Raw genomic sequence first — 15,056 nt, 5'->3', positions numbered from 1 at the left:
GCTGCAAGAGGCTAGTCCAGTTCTGCCCAGTTTTGATCTGACACATTTGGCCACTCAAACCATCCTCTGCAGATGCACATTTGCACAAATCGAGAATCACAGAATGGTTTGGGTTGGAAGGGACCCTAAAGCCCATCCAGTCCCACCCCTGCCGTGGGCAGGGACACCTCCCACTGGATCAGGGGCTCCAAGCCCCATCCAGCCTGGCCTTGAACCCCTCCAGGGATGGGGCAGCCACCCCTGCTCTGGGCAACCTGGGCCAGTGTTTCCCCACCCTCATGGGGAAGAATTTCTTCCTAATGTCTAATCTAAATTTTCCCCCTTCCAATTTAAAGCCATTTCCCATTGTCCTGTCACTCCATGACCTTGTAAAAAGCCTCTCCCCAGCTTTCTTGTACACCCCATGCCTGGAGACCCGTTCCCTCTGAGAACCATGAAACTAGTGGCTGGCTTGAAAATGAAAAACGAGAGGCCGGGCAGGCAGCTGACCCACAGCAGCTAAACACAAGCAGCTGAGCTCCTGCCAAAGGACACAGAGACCTGCTCATTTTTCAAAGCATTGGATAGATCGACGCATCTTCGTGAGCTTAGGCACCTCCTCTCTCCGTGTGTTGGGGAGAGACAAACAGGGGTAAGTGGACTTCTGGCCCTGGAGGCTTCCCCCACACTGCGATTTCATCACGCAGAAGGGATGAACATTAATCAGTTGGAGGTGAACCAGCGTATTTATTGTTGTTTAAGGCAGATGCACTCCATGCAGAGCATCTTTCCTCCCCATGTGAGGCTCTGAAATGCCTGGCTGATTAACAGAATAAACAGCCAAGTGAGGAGAGGGAAGCCTCGAGACTGGATCTAAACTTAGAAGGGGCAGCAGCAAAGGCGTGAGGTGGTTGTGGAGGACAGGAGCTGCATAGCTAAAGGAGCCTTGTGGAAAGCTGGAGGTGGCATCAGATGGAAATTCCCCCTAGAATTGCAACCAGCCGTGATTTTATCCAGCTCCTGCTGCTTCCCTGGGTAACCCATTAACTCTGGGTGGAATAATCAAGTTTTCTGGTTTCATTAACATGCAAAGACAATCTCCATGAACTCACTCCTGCTCTGCTGCAAGCTCCTGGGGGAGCTGTGCTTGCACACCTGCGAAATTAAAAGCATCACATTAATTCAGCATCCTGAGTGCTGAGTGCGGATGCTTGCACCCACGTCCAGCCCAACACACTGCAGGAGCCTCCAAACGCAGAGCAGCACCAGTTCAGGCAACTCAGTTTTTCTTTTGCTGGTGGCCTCCAAAAAACCCAGCATGGTCCCAAGTGGGATGGACTGGGGAGCTGAACCTTGCCACCCCAGCCAGGTGGCACAGTAGTCACCAGCAAAGGTAGCCAGGTTATTTCAGAGCATCTCTGCTCACAAGAGAAGCAGGGCTTTGGCAGGTGGGTTTTTTGGTGCTTCCAGAGTGAAGCTGCCACAACAAATCTCCAGAGCCCTGCAAATGGTCCCTCCCAGCTTGGACCAGTCACGGATGCTGCGTTCTAACATCTGAATCTCCTGCATTAAATGAAGAAGGGGCAGCATCCAAAGGGCAGCAGGAGACCTGGACATGCCAGAGGTGAAGTCTCAACAGGACCAGCCCTGCTGGCCTGCAGAGGCAAGATGGTGAGTGGGATTTAGGGACAGGGGTTGGCTTTATGTCCTCCAATAGGAGTGCAAAGTACTGCTCTGCTTTTGATTTTTATTTCCCCTCTGAACCAGTGAGACTAGATGTGACCTTCGAAGGACACCCAGAGGTGGGAATGAGGGCATCCTTGCAGCCCACGGGCATGACACCACCGAGCTGGTTAGAGCTCAGGCTTTAAAAGTTAGGAAGAATCTGCCCAAATGGCAACCAAAATACAATATTGCTGCCGTTCTGGGGAAGTGAAATCCCCACACAGAGCAGTTTCTTTTCATTTGGTCAAAACCTTCCACTCTGACGATAATCAAAGCATCAGATTCCACTTCGCCTTCTCCATGGTGGTGATGGGGTCACTGGGGATATCTCAGCAGGAAATTTCTAAAGGAAATGTCTTTTAAAACAAGCCTTTTCAATAAGAACGTATTCATCATATCAAAGCCCTTTGCCCTCTGACTGATTTTTAAATAAAATCTGCCCAGATGTGTGCTTGGAATCCATCCCAGGCTGCATCCCCCACAGTGCCTGTGGCTCTCACCAGCCCTGCAGACCAGGAGAGGAATTCAGGCATCTGCTACCCTCTGCTGCCCTCCTCCTGCTATTTCACCTCCCTCTAGCAGAGGCCACAACTTTCCTCTCTCGGTATGTCCTTCTGCCACCTGCCAGAGAGGCATCATCACCCTTTACATCAGACTGCACTGAGCCTTCCCAGGTGCCTTTAGGCTGAATCTCCTGCTCCCTTCGACCATTTGCTCCTCCAAACCACTTAGCCCCATCTCCCAAGCGGTATCATCTCCATACACAGAATATATGAGCTTCCCTCCAGCTCCCAGCCTGATTTTCACACTGTCCTTTCTGCTTGTCAGATGGCCCCCTAATCCCTACCCTTCTCCTTCTACATTGCTCATATTTATGAGGTGGGTCAAGGGAGAGCTCGACTCTGACCTGCCTAGCACCAGAAGCCCTTCTGCAGGTCTCAGAGGACAGCCTGGCATCACCAGGGTTAATCGTCCTGGCATCAGGATAATTATGCACCTGGCATCACTGAGGTGCAATCAGTCCAGCTCCTACCTTTATTATCAACCTTTGACCTCCCCCTGCCCTTTCCTTCAGCTCTGGCTGGGATGGAGAGGTGAGGCTGCCCTCACTGGATCTCCCTCCATCCCTCCCAGACACAGGGCTGGGAAGTGTAAGGTTTTCACTCACTTTCTCATGATTTTCTCATTCTGGGAGGACAGGGAGGCAGGGACGCCTTCACTTGTCATGATTTTCCCTAGGAATAATTACTGGTGCTTTCTACTATCTCTAAGTTGTTGTGGGGTCTCTATTTCTGTTGTACTTTAAATGAAGTGGTGGCTGTTTTCTGATTTCTCTCTTTTTTTTTTAACTCATGCTGTTTTCTCACGTATAAGTTTTTTTTTCACAAGCCAGTAGGACGATTTGAACATGTTTATCCTAAAAGCACTTCTCCCTCCCCCCACACCTCGCCTCCAGAAACCCTGGTACAAGCGAGGAGGAGTTTTTAGCTTTACTCTTCCCAAGTTGCTGGCTGTCCGTATATTTTAACTGCTTACTTTTAGTTCTCAATGGACAATCATAGGAACCCAAATCTCACTTCCAGGCCAAACAGGAACATTGAGACTACACACCCTTTTTAAAAGATTCCGATCGGAATCAAGATCGCCTGAAGTGTTCCAGGCTTGAATCCAAACTTGCTGCTGGAAGCTGTGGGCTGAGCTCTTGCTTAGGATGTACCCAAGCTGGCAGAAAGTCCCCCTTGATACGTGGCCTCTCCTTTGCTCAGCAACTTCTGTCATCTCTCCCTTTGAGACTTTTGATGTGTGTGATTTGCCCTCAAAACCACAATTTCCTATTCTCTTCAAATGTTCTTACTTTTTTCAGATGCCAGTTGTAGGCACCCTCCGTAGCTGGAGACCCTGGCACCTCCCTCTTGAGTTATGGAGCAAACTCACACTCAATCTAGGCTTTCTGGGTTTTCCCTGCCTCTCTGTCTGCTAGGGTCTCAACAAAAAAAAAGGCTTGCATAGCACTCTTATCATCTATTGCCTCTTCTTTCCCTCTGATCGCATCCCTCCTACCATGCCTCTTCTACTACAAAGCCCCCAACTATAATTCCTCCAGGATATCCTGCCCAGATTGTCTCCAGAAGAACGACTGTTTCCCACAAAGCCCAACGTGGTGAGTGTTACCAAGGTGGGCAGGAGACACGATGCTGCCCAGCCGTGAGCCATCGCTAAGCAGCAGAATCCTCATCACCATGGTAACGACACATTCCGCGCCGCACAGCAGGGCAGGATGCTCCATGCATCTGGCCAAACCTTGGGGGACCCAGGGTGTGGGGAACCTTGGGGATCCTCGTGTTGGTGCTTTATAGCTGCTCAGGTAGAAGATCAGTGTGGATCTGACTCCTCGGAGGGCTGACGGGAGCCTGGGAAAGGAGATCAGAGTGAGGTGAGCACCCGCCAAGTTGAGCCTCAGCATCTCCTTTCTGCTTTCCTCCCAAGACAGCCAGCATCCACGCCTTGGTACCTGCCAGGCAGCTCCAGCTGGGAAGACCAAGGAGGGGAAATCTCCTGCTGGGCTTCCCTGACCCATGTGCTCCTCTGTCCTGGGTGAAATAGTCTCCCCATCCAGCCTGCATCCAGATGTTGGTGAGAGGACCCTCTCCTTGCTGACCACTCCGCCAACAAACAGGGCAGGGTGTGTGGCTACCCAGTCACGAGCCAACACGAGCGCAGAGGGCTGGATTTGATGGGTCTCCACCAGCTCTGCTCACCACAGCCTCACTTCTTGCCACTTATTCCTATAGTTCCTGGCATTTGTCTCTCCTCGAAGCACATGAACAACCTCAGGCCCCCCTGTAGGTGGGTCCCCGGTGGTGCTGGGTCCATCCACAAGCCACAGAGGTTCCCAGCCTGCTCCAGTGTCTCCCCAACCCTCCTCTCTCCTCAGCTCCAGGCCTGTTTTTCACAGTGCCATGAAATTCCTCAGATACGTCCCCAGCTTTCATCCATCTTTGTCTTCCTGGGTTTTGTCTCTCTTGCCTAGGTCTCCATCCAGGTGCACAGCAGCCAGTGTTTACTGCCCTGCCGCTCCCTCGAGATGGAGGTGGGGGATCCCACCGACCAGTGGGTGCAGGATGGGGCACGGAAGGTCCCAGCCTCTCAAGAGATGAACAGGGGAGGGAACAGCCCCCCTGGGAAGGAGCAGGACTGTGGATCGGATGAGGGGCACACGAAGACTGAGATGTCCTGAGGCTGCAGGTGCTGGGGGTTGGTGAACTGCAAAAAGGACGCGAGGTTATGGAGTAACACTGTATGGGGTAAGAGTTACCCCTTTTTCTGTCCCTTCCCACCCAAACCATTTTATGATTGTGTGGTTGTCCTCTGCAGCTGAAACTCTCCCGAGCCCAGCAGCCGTTGGAGAGCCCAGGAGAGGGCAGCAACGCCGTGCAGGAGGCTTCGCTCCAGAGCAGCCCAGGCAGGCAGTGGGAGATTTTCAGGAGAAATAAGCTCTGGATCCAAAACGCAAGCAAGAGCAGGGGGTGGCTCTGCTTCTTGCAGTAGAAGAAGCGTGCTCAGAGCAGGGGTGTTGGTCCAGCTCCAGGTCTCGTGCTCAGAATGGCAGTTTCAGAGGCATTAAGCCCTCCCAAGAAGCTCAGCAGAGAGCGTGGGCTGGGAACTGTTTGCTGAGACTGAATGAAGGAAGAAAGGATGCGGTTCACCCACCGCCTGCAGCCCAGCAGGGGCTGCTCCATGGGCAGGGGTGCCAGAAACTGCCCTGGAGAAAAGAGGAGGGAGAAGTGGTGAAGAAGCAGGGTAGGGGGTAGGCGTTTGTGATGTCTAAAGAGATTCAGCTGTGAGTCTTCAGGTGGGAGGTGTAGGCAGGGCATGAGAGGAGGGTCACTGGTTAACCATAAAGGTCAGTGGTTCTTCTGCTGGTCACACCTCTTCTCGGGCTCACAAGGCTCCTTTGTGGGACAGCAGAAGACGATGAAATACAGCTTTAGCATCAGCAAGCTGACAGTAGGGGGGAAAAAAAACAGCGATGGGAGAGTTCCCGGGTCTCTGAAGCAAGGAGAGTGGAGACCTGGAGTAAAACCAGTGCAAGGAGATAGTGGGAGCAGGCAGATCAGTTCTGGGTCCATCATTTTAACGTGTCTGTGCCAGGCTGGAGGTGAACTCCTGGGGGAAGGTTACACCCCTGAGGACTGTGGAGCTCTGGGGCTTTTCCCCTCTGCTGTGGAGTCTGGATGTGCTCAACCTCCTCTGTCACTCTCAGCTTCTCCCCTCTGCAAAATCCTAAAGGAAGGGACACAAGCCCTTTTGAATGAACCTGCACGCCAGCAGGGCTGCAGCCCAAGCCACAACCCTGGTAATGAGGCAAAGCTAATGCCCACCCACTCCTTGAGGAGGTTGTGTACGTGCCAGAGGGTCCCAGCAGCCTGCGACGAGGCTGCTCACTTGGCATGGGCTGCGATGAGGAGGCAGTGCCAGCTGCTGCCCGACTTCGCTCCGCAGCCGAGCTGGGAAGGAACAGATTCCTTCTGACTAATCTTGAGACAAGTGTAATTAGAAGGTCTGTGCTGGGGCTGGGGGTGGGAGTCGCGGTTGTCCCCCACTCCTGGCTGTGTGGGCGATACCGCCTGTTGGTGGAGAAGGCGTGCAGGGAGCTGGCTCTCAACGCAGCCTCGTTCGCCCCTGTGACCAAGGGCCAAGCAAAAAGGCTGGCAGTGACATTCCCCACACAGAAGGCAGAATCCTCCAGGAGGGTTCGAATAACTGGCTGCAGAGTGGGGCTGGTAGCATCCAGATAGGCAGATGGTGTCCAGCTGATGGCGTGGCTGCAAACAAGCAGAGGTCCAGCACACGTCTCTGAATGCTCTCTCACAGAGTTGGTCAAAAGACTCAGTTCATCATGTTTTGCAGGTTCCTGGTTTTTTTCTGCAATCATAGAGTCACAGAAAAGACCTTTAAGATCATCGAGTCCAGCCATCAATCCAGCCCTGCTGTCTGCCACCGTGTCCCCAGGTACGACACCTACTCATGTTTTTAATCCCCTCCAGGGATGGGGACTCAACCACCCCCCTGGGCAGCCTCTGCCAATGCTTGAGACCCATTTCTGTAGAGAAATTCCTCCTAGTATCCAACCTAAATCTCCCCTGGTGCATCTTGAGGCCATTTCCCTTGTCCTGTCAGTCTCCTTCTCTCCAGTAGGTCAGAGCTGAATACCCAACTGAATACCCTGGCATTTAAGAGAAAAACCAAGATCACTGGGTTTCTGGAAAACCAAAGGGATTTTTGGTGTGGAGTGATAAGGCAATATGTGGCAGCACCACAATAATTTGTATTCATCTGCCCACGCTGGTATTTAACCAGACTGAGATAACTAATTGATGCTTATGTTTGCAAGCAAGCATCCTGAAAATATTCTTATTTATATCAAATCTCAGCCTTGCTGGATCCAAAAAGGTCTTCTGTTAAATCAGGGCAATTCTGTGCATGTGTGTGCATGTAATAGAACTTTCTCAGAAGTAACTTGGGAACCAAAGTTTCATCTTCCCAAGGTCCCTTGGTAACTGCCACTTTTTTTTTCTAAACATACTCTATTCTGGAATTTAATTTCTGCTCCTGAATTGGTGCTGGCAGCAGGACCTTGCTGTCAGGGCTGCCTTCAGCAGCCCGTACTCTCTTGCTTGGTTTCCCTTATTGTCCTCAGTCCTGCTGCAGCTGAGGGCTCCTCCTGCCAGAGCACAAACCAGTTGTGATTTCCAGCAGAAGAAGCTGCTTAGGATAAACTCTCATGGTAGCACCTGCCACGGAGAGCAAGCTGCCTTTGGGCTGAAGGTGACACAGGCAAAGAAAAGGCTCCTGCCAAAAGATACCAAGCAAGTCGAGGTAGCTCAGTCGTGAACCCTCCCCAGAGGACAAAGTTTCCCTGACAGCGCTTTGATCCCTGAGCTGGAGACTGTGCTCTCTGAAGAAATGAGATCTAGAGGTTTTTCTCTGCAGACAGTAAATCATAGAAGGGATTCACTTTGATCTTATGCAAAATAGGAATAAATAGAGAGCTGCTCCACCATGTCAGGTGGAGTACAGAGTTAACGAATTGTCTGAATGCTGAAGAGCAAAGGGCTATCTTGCCAGCTGCTCACAGTATGCAGCAATTAAATTTTCCTGGTTAATTTTGCATATCTTGTCTCTCAAGCCCAAAAAGACCACTATTGCCTTGGTCTGCTCTTTCCTTCCAAAGACACGTATTTACTATCCTATGCAAGACATAGGAGATAATTAGTGCATCTTCCTCACTTCTGTTGGGTTCTTAGCTGGAAACTGTCCACTTTTGAGCGTCGTGCCTTAAGAGATGACAGATTTGAGAGGGCAGATGATGTAGCTGGGAGCATGTTCTGAGGCAGCTTTGCTGAGGGCTTGTGCAGGAAGGTGCTTGGTTTCTTTGCGCGGCCGTTTAGGGGCTGTAAGGATTTCAGCAGCGCATGGTGTGTCTCGCGCTGCACAAAGCCTCCGGGGCTCTGGTGGGGCATGGGAGCTGGCTGGAGGAAGGAAAGGCTCAAGTCATCAACAGCCTTCCCGCTCTGCTGTTCTTTTGTGATTTCACCAATTAGTGCTGAGCAGGAAAGGCAGACACAATTAAAATAATACCTATTCAAGATGAAATTATAATTACCGTGGGTCGTTTATGCAAAGTTGGCAAAGCACAAAGGAGCTGAACAGCCGCCTCAAATCTTCTAGTCTAAAGGCTCTTCTCAACTGCTAGACTTCTATACGTATGGCACAATGCAATACAATTCTTACCTTTCTGTTTTCCCTCTTTTTCATTTATTGTTTCTTTTCTGCTTTTTCTTTTTTTTTATGAAGAGCTAGACATGCTGTGAACTCTCTTTCAGTGATTGCTGTGTAGGTGGTGAGAAAAACACTTCCAAACAGTCGAGAGTGGCAGAGGGCACGTAGCTGGACCTCCCTTGGCTTTAGGCACTGGGCCGTGATGCCTTCCATGGTGCTCAGCTAGCAGGACCTGGACTGATGTGGCCACAACTGGAAGGTGGTGCCAGCAGCAGGCACTTTCTGAAGAACTCTTCAACCAGCTTTTGAGTTGCTTCTGGCATGTTTGAGCCAGTAGATCTGATTCTTCTGGAAACAAATCTCAACAAAGCAACGTCTCCCTTAACACAGTCGAGAGAAACTGATGCTCTTGTGTCAGGAGCTGGAATCCTTGAGCCTCTCCCCGTGCTACTGTCTAACCCTGCCTTTTTTTCTTGCTTTTGCCCTGAGCAAGTCAATGGTTTGATTACTGCATTTGTTTCTGCATTTGAAGCAGATGTTCCCATGGTCACAGGAAGCAAAGGGGCAGCCTGGCTGGAGGATGCTGCTACAGGCTAGAAAACATCAACCTCACACTAGTTTCTCATCTGTTTATTCTCACTTGACCTCTCCACTTGCTTAGCAACTGCTTAGCAACACCTTCCTCCTTGCGAGGGCTGTGTGGGTCCCCCACACTTGGTGGTCATGGTTGTGTGATTGAGGAACTTGATTGGCTTCTACAGAAGGGCAGCAGAGACTTTTTTAGTGTATGGAAAACAGGGAGCAAAACTGGTGGGACGAGTCAGCCTGGCCTTGCTCTGCCAGTCAGGTGGAAGCAGAGCAGTGGAAGGAACCACGGTGAGGGTTACTCTCTTCTTCGAACCCCAAGGCATCCCCAGCTAGACAGGGCTGTGCACCCTCCCTGCCCCTTCCTTTTGCACTGAGAGACCTGGAGCTGACGGGGAGGCAGGCAAGGAGATATTTACATTGAGAAAGCTCAAGGCCACTTTGATATTCCTTCCCAGAAAGCTGTAGCTCCAATGCGGTGAGCACAAATGTTCATTCTGTAGGGTAAGAAAGTGCAGATCTGGGTCTTACAGTGGATGATTGTTTTCCAGTCTCCCAGGAGCAGTTGTAGAATCATAGAATCCTGGAATGGTTTGGGTTGGAAGGGACCTCAAAGCCCATCCAGTTCCACCCCTGCCATGGGCAGGGACACCTCCCACTGCATCAGGGGCTCCAAGCTCCATCCAACCTGGCCTTGAACCCCTCCGGGGATGGGGCAGCCACCCCTGCTCTGGGCAGTAAGGGATGTCTCCTCCTGGCTGATGGAGACACACGCTCACTTTTCTAGAAGAGGCTCCCAAAGTATTCCGTTGGGATCCGCTTTTAGCCTGTTAGTGTGGCTGAGCCCCCTGAGAAGCATCAAGTTGAAATGCAGCACTATAATTAACAACCTACAGCTTAAATAATGTAAGGGAGCTGAGAGGCTGGAAACACATCCTCTCTCCCAGCGGAGGCTGCGGGGGTGGGCAGGAAAGGCAAACATTGCCAGAGGGAATTAATTCTTTGCATGGGGGGATGTCAAATAGCTTTCAGCATGGCTTCTGCTCTGGGGCAGATGACTGTAGGGAGAAACATAGTCAGGTTGGCACAGAGGTCTTGTTGCTGGTGTTTTCCCATTCCACAGAACAGTGTGTGCTAGAATGAGGTGATGCTTTTCTCCCTCTATTTTGGGGAGGTAGGAAAGGCTCTTCATGGAGGCAGCTGAGCTGTGATGTTTTCTCTTTGCTGACCAGTGACATAATGTTTGACTCCACTTCCCCAGTGACCCTGTGGCAGGAAACCAGCCAGCTGGGGTTGAGCTGCAGGCGGTTCCAGCAGGGGCAGGTGAGGTTTGTGTTGGCCAGAGTCCTCCTGAGCTTCTCTTCCCCTTCACACCTTGGAGATAATTGGTAATGGGCAAGCCAGCTATCATGGGCAGGGGCTTGGGCTGCAAGAAAGAACTTGTTTAACCTTCTCGCTGTTGTCATCGCAGCTGACAACCTTTTGCATGTGTGTGATGGTCAGGTCCGTGTCCACAGCAACACCTTTCATGCTTCCTCCCCTTCACCACCTCCATCTCTCTTTCCTCCAGCCAACCCCATGAGGAAGGAGAGCGAGCTCTGGCTGAGCCAACTGGTTTGGTTTCACTTGGAAATCAGCAGATGGAACAGACAGATGGGAGAACAAAGCTATATATAAATTTTAATGCACAAATATCTAATAACCAATAAAATGGATCTGGGACCACAAAAATCTCTGGCGTGGTTGCCATGGCAATGTGCACACAACTCCAGTGAGGTGCTGGAAAGAAATCTTTTGTGTTGTTAGGGAGCTTTCAAAAATAAAAATAAATGAGATTTAAATGAGTGATTACGGCTGCCTCAAGGAGCACCTGCCAAAAACTCTGTGCTAGGCCATCTACCAGAAAATGATGTGGGTTTTTAATACATTTGCAACAGTGGCAGAATGCCCTTTGGAGCCAAAGCTGAGGAGCAACAGGAGGACTTGGATCCAGAGAAATTTGACATGTGAGGCAAGTTAACCTGTGAGAGCCCTGTTTGGGTGGTAGAAGTTCACATGAATTCAAAAAGAAACTAGCCAAATTAACGGAAGGGAAACCTACAGAGGATTATTCAGTGAAACCACAGCCAGGTCAGGAAAATAACTGGGAGAAGGGAGACTGTGAGGACTCCTTCTTTGTTATACAGGTATCTCTTCAGGGCCACTGAAAGACTATTCAAGCCAGAGAGGGCTAAAATTACAGGGATTCAATGACATTAAAATAACAGACCCATAGGGGCACAAGCTATCGTCTGCCCTGCTGTCAGTCTGATGATTTGATGATCATTGCAAGTGGCTGAAATGGTGAATTTGGTTCTCTTGGAATATTTCATAAATGAAGTCCTGGGAGGAGACAGCACCAAGGACGATTCCATTGCTGAGGTTTGAACGTGGAGCTCGCTGGAGTTTCTGTGAGAGGCTGAAACAGGGTAGAAGTGTTCACAATCTCACGGTCTAACCCTGTTCTAGTGGTGGGAATATCGCTCTCCATCATCTTCTGTATCTGGGCTCGCTAGGCTCTCCAGTCTTCTTTGTGTCAAGGAGCCAGAGAGGGGCTGGGTCTCTTCTCAAGGGAGCCACAAACTTTCTCCTGTCCTCAACAGGCATTTGTCTATGGCTTAACACCAGCGTGATTCCAAGAAGTGAATTGGGATCTGCCTGGGACCAGATCACCGTGTTGGCCCTGAGCACTGAACCCTTTGGTGCAGTCACCCAGGAGCATCTGCATCCGCTGGCCCTGGCTGGAAAGAGAAGCCAAGAGCTTTTATCCCAACCCCTTCTCCCTGCTTTTGGTGGGACGCAGGTCCTGCACCTGGGTCAGGGCAGTTCACGGTTTCAACACATGCTGGGGAACAATGCCTTTCATCAATGAAAATATTAAACAACACTGGTCCCAGTACAGACCCTTGAGGGATACCACTTCTCACAAATCTCCATCTGGACAGTCTGAGCCAGCAACAGTTTGAATCGCAGCATTCCTTCGTGCTCTTTTGTTTCCCAGACCGCGTGGGCCAGTGTTTAATGCACAATCTGGATTTATCACTGTTTTATCTTAATGCAGGAAATTGTCCAAAAAAACAAGAAAAGAAAAGAGGGAGGAATGGGGGGGAGGGCTCATGACTGTTGGCAGCGAATTTTAATTTGGGTTTGGCAGATGAGGGAAGTTATTCATGGAAATCTTGTCCCGAAATAACACTGAGCCTGCCCTGCGTCAGCCGAGCAGGCAGGCACGCGTGGAATTCGTCTCTTCTTCCCAGCTACGGGGTCGAGCCGCACGCAGGGGCTGACAACAGGCGTGCTGGGTCAGCCCAAAGACCATGTGGCTTGTTAGCTGCCTGCAGGCAGTGTTGGTTCTTGAAGCGCATAACACAGCAGAGATTGACGGTCTGGCTCTGCTTGTACGTGTTCCCTCACCAAGAGCAGATTAAGGATTGTTTTACAGCTTAAAGTCCTGGTGAGAAGGTCTCAGTGAGTACATCTCACCCCAGGCTGAGTCTGTCGGTGGCTTTGGCTCCTGCAAACAGATGTGAATCCTGCAGTGTGAGAAAGCCCTGTCATATATTTCTTTTGCAGCTGCTTAGCATGAGAGGAAATGGCCTCAAGTTGTGCCAGGGAAGGTTTAGAGTGGATGTCAGCGAAGATTTCTTTACTGAAAGAGTGGTGAAGCCCTGGCAGAGGCTGCCCAGGGAGGTGGTGGAGTCTCCATCCCTTGAGAGCTTCAAATAGATGTGGCGCTTCGGGACGTGGTTTAGTCGGCGCAGTGGGGTTGGACTGAATGAGCTTAGAGGGCTTTTCCAGCTCCAATGATTCTATGATTTTTCATTTCTCTTGACTTCTGCCTTTCTAGTTCTTGGGGAGTGAAAGACAAGCAGTATTCTGTCCCTGGTCACAGTCGGAAGATCTTACAGACTTCAGCTATTTCTTTCCTGTCACTGAACTCTCCTGCAGGCTGAAGGTCTCTGGGTTAGCCCATCCCTGCAGAGGAGCTGCTCCACACTTCTGATCCTTTATTCCTTTTAATTCTGCTAGAAGCTGCAACACAGACATCACACCAGTCCCTGTCCCTTCATGCACTGTCGTGGGAGAGAAAGGCTGAGACCACAACACTCCTCTGCCAGAATCACAGGCCAGCCCTCACAGGCTTTCTCTGTGCCTTTACAGACCCTTTTCAGGGTCTGTGACTGTCATAGACCTTTCCAGCCCCTTGGTGTGTGGCAGCGCGGAGAGGAACGAAGCCCTGGGTGCTGTCCTGAAGCTCCGTGTCCTCCCAGCCCTGCTCTCCAAGGACCCCTCACCTGTTCGCTGCCAAGCACAGGGGGCACATCCCTGTGAGAAACCTTCCCCTGACGCTGCTCCAGGCAAGTGTGGACCCTGCAGGCTGAGCTCCAGGGACCCGCTGAGAGCTGGGATGTCCCACAGCCACGAGCTGCTGCTCAGCTGGCTCCGGGCGCATCTCAGCCTCGGCTCTTGCACACTGGCACCTGCCAGCAGATGCTGGCCCGGAGGAGCTGGACTGGTGCCTGGCTCTTACAACACCGAGTAGCTCCCTTGGGGCCAGGCAGGAGCAGCCGCAGCAGCGAGATGCATGGGATCACGTTTCTTCTCTGCTGCCAGCGCTACTTCTATGGGTAAATAAAGCCTGGTCGTGGACTGGCATTGCTTTCACACGCTCCCACGCATAGCAGAATGATGCAGCAAATAATGACCAGGGCTTTCTAGGGAGGTCTAAAATACTTCCTGGCCTGTTTTGCCACTTGTAGGAAACCGTGGCTCTGCCCAGCCCCGTGTGCGCTTTGCCTTGGTCCTCAGCCCCTGGATCCTGGGGGTGGCACAGGGAGATGGCGAGTGCGGACTGTGTTTAATCACGAGCACGCTGCTTCTCCTCTCTGTTGCATCTCTCTGTCCAGAGAGGGTGAGGGAGCTGAGCCTGCTCCCCACGGCATTCTTAAGCCTCACAACATCCCTTTCCCCCCAACACACACACCGTAGCACAGAGTGCCAGCATCCTTCCTGCTCCCCCAGACTGGGAGCCCTTGGCACTGTAAATAGCAAGTAATTTCCATGTCAATGCTCCTGCTGCTGGGCCTGGGTGTGTGGGTGCAGACAGCTCTGTCTCTGTCTCTCCCTCCCTTGTGCTTCTCTGCAGAATTTTCCTCTCATCATACCCTCCCTGCTCCCCCACCTTCCAATCTGCCCACCACCTTCTCTTTCACTTTATCATCCTGAAACACCTTTAGCTGGGGCTTGAGTTCTTCTTCTCAGGTTTTTAAGGGGGCAGCAAGCCAGAGGGCCCAGCACAAAGCTGGCCCAAAGCAGAGTTGCAGCCAGCTGCTCATCCTTCACTTGTGTTCTCCTGGTCCTCAAGGCTGGAAGACGCTGTGCAGAGCCCTCTGGGGCTCCCAAGGACCATGAGAGTTCAGCTCACAACTGAAATGAGTTCAGTTCATCGCTCTGGCACTTAGTGTGACACTGATTTTTCACCAGCTTCTCTGAATTCAGTTGCGTACCTTAGGAAAAGAGGCTGTGGCTGCTTAAAACGCCAGCAATCCCCACTGCGCAATGCCAGACCCTGGAATTCAGGGAGATTCTTCTTCCATCACAGGCAGAGACAGAAGAGCCATGGCTGAGCTGTTCTGAGTCCATGTGTCCGTCCACCTCTTCTTGTCTGGCTACCTGCTGCCGAGGTAGCGGAGTGTGAGATCTCCTAGTGGAAAAACAGAGGGAGAAGGGAGGGAATTGCCAAGTGCAACAAGGCAGAAGCGGGAGGCAGGTGGATGCTGTGCCAAACGGAGATGTCAGTCATTCCTTCCGCACCAGGCAGGCTGTGAAAGGAGCTGGTGTCCTGGCAGCTGAGCGGAGTGGCAGAAGCAGCTCTCTCCTGCCATGGAAACAGAGCCCACAGCGCGGAGCGGCAGCCACCTGCACGGGCTGGTGGGGTTCATGCG

The sequence above is a fragment of the Phaenicophaeus curvirostris genome, chromosome 26, assembly GCF_032191515.1.
Source record: "Phaenicophaeus curvirostris isolate KB17595 chromosome 26, BPBGC_Pcur_1.0, whole genome shotgun sequence".
Lineage (NCBI taxonomy): Eukaryota > Metazoa > Chordata > Aves > Cuculiformes > Cuculidae > Phaenicophaeus > Phaenicophaeus curvirostris.
Note: the sequence above shows the minus strand (reverse complement) of the source record.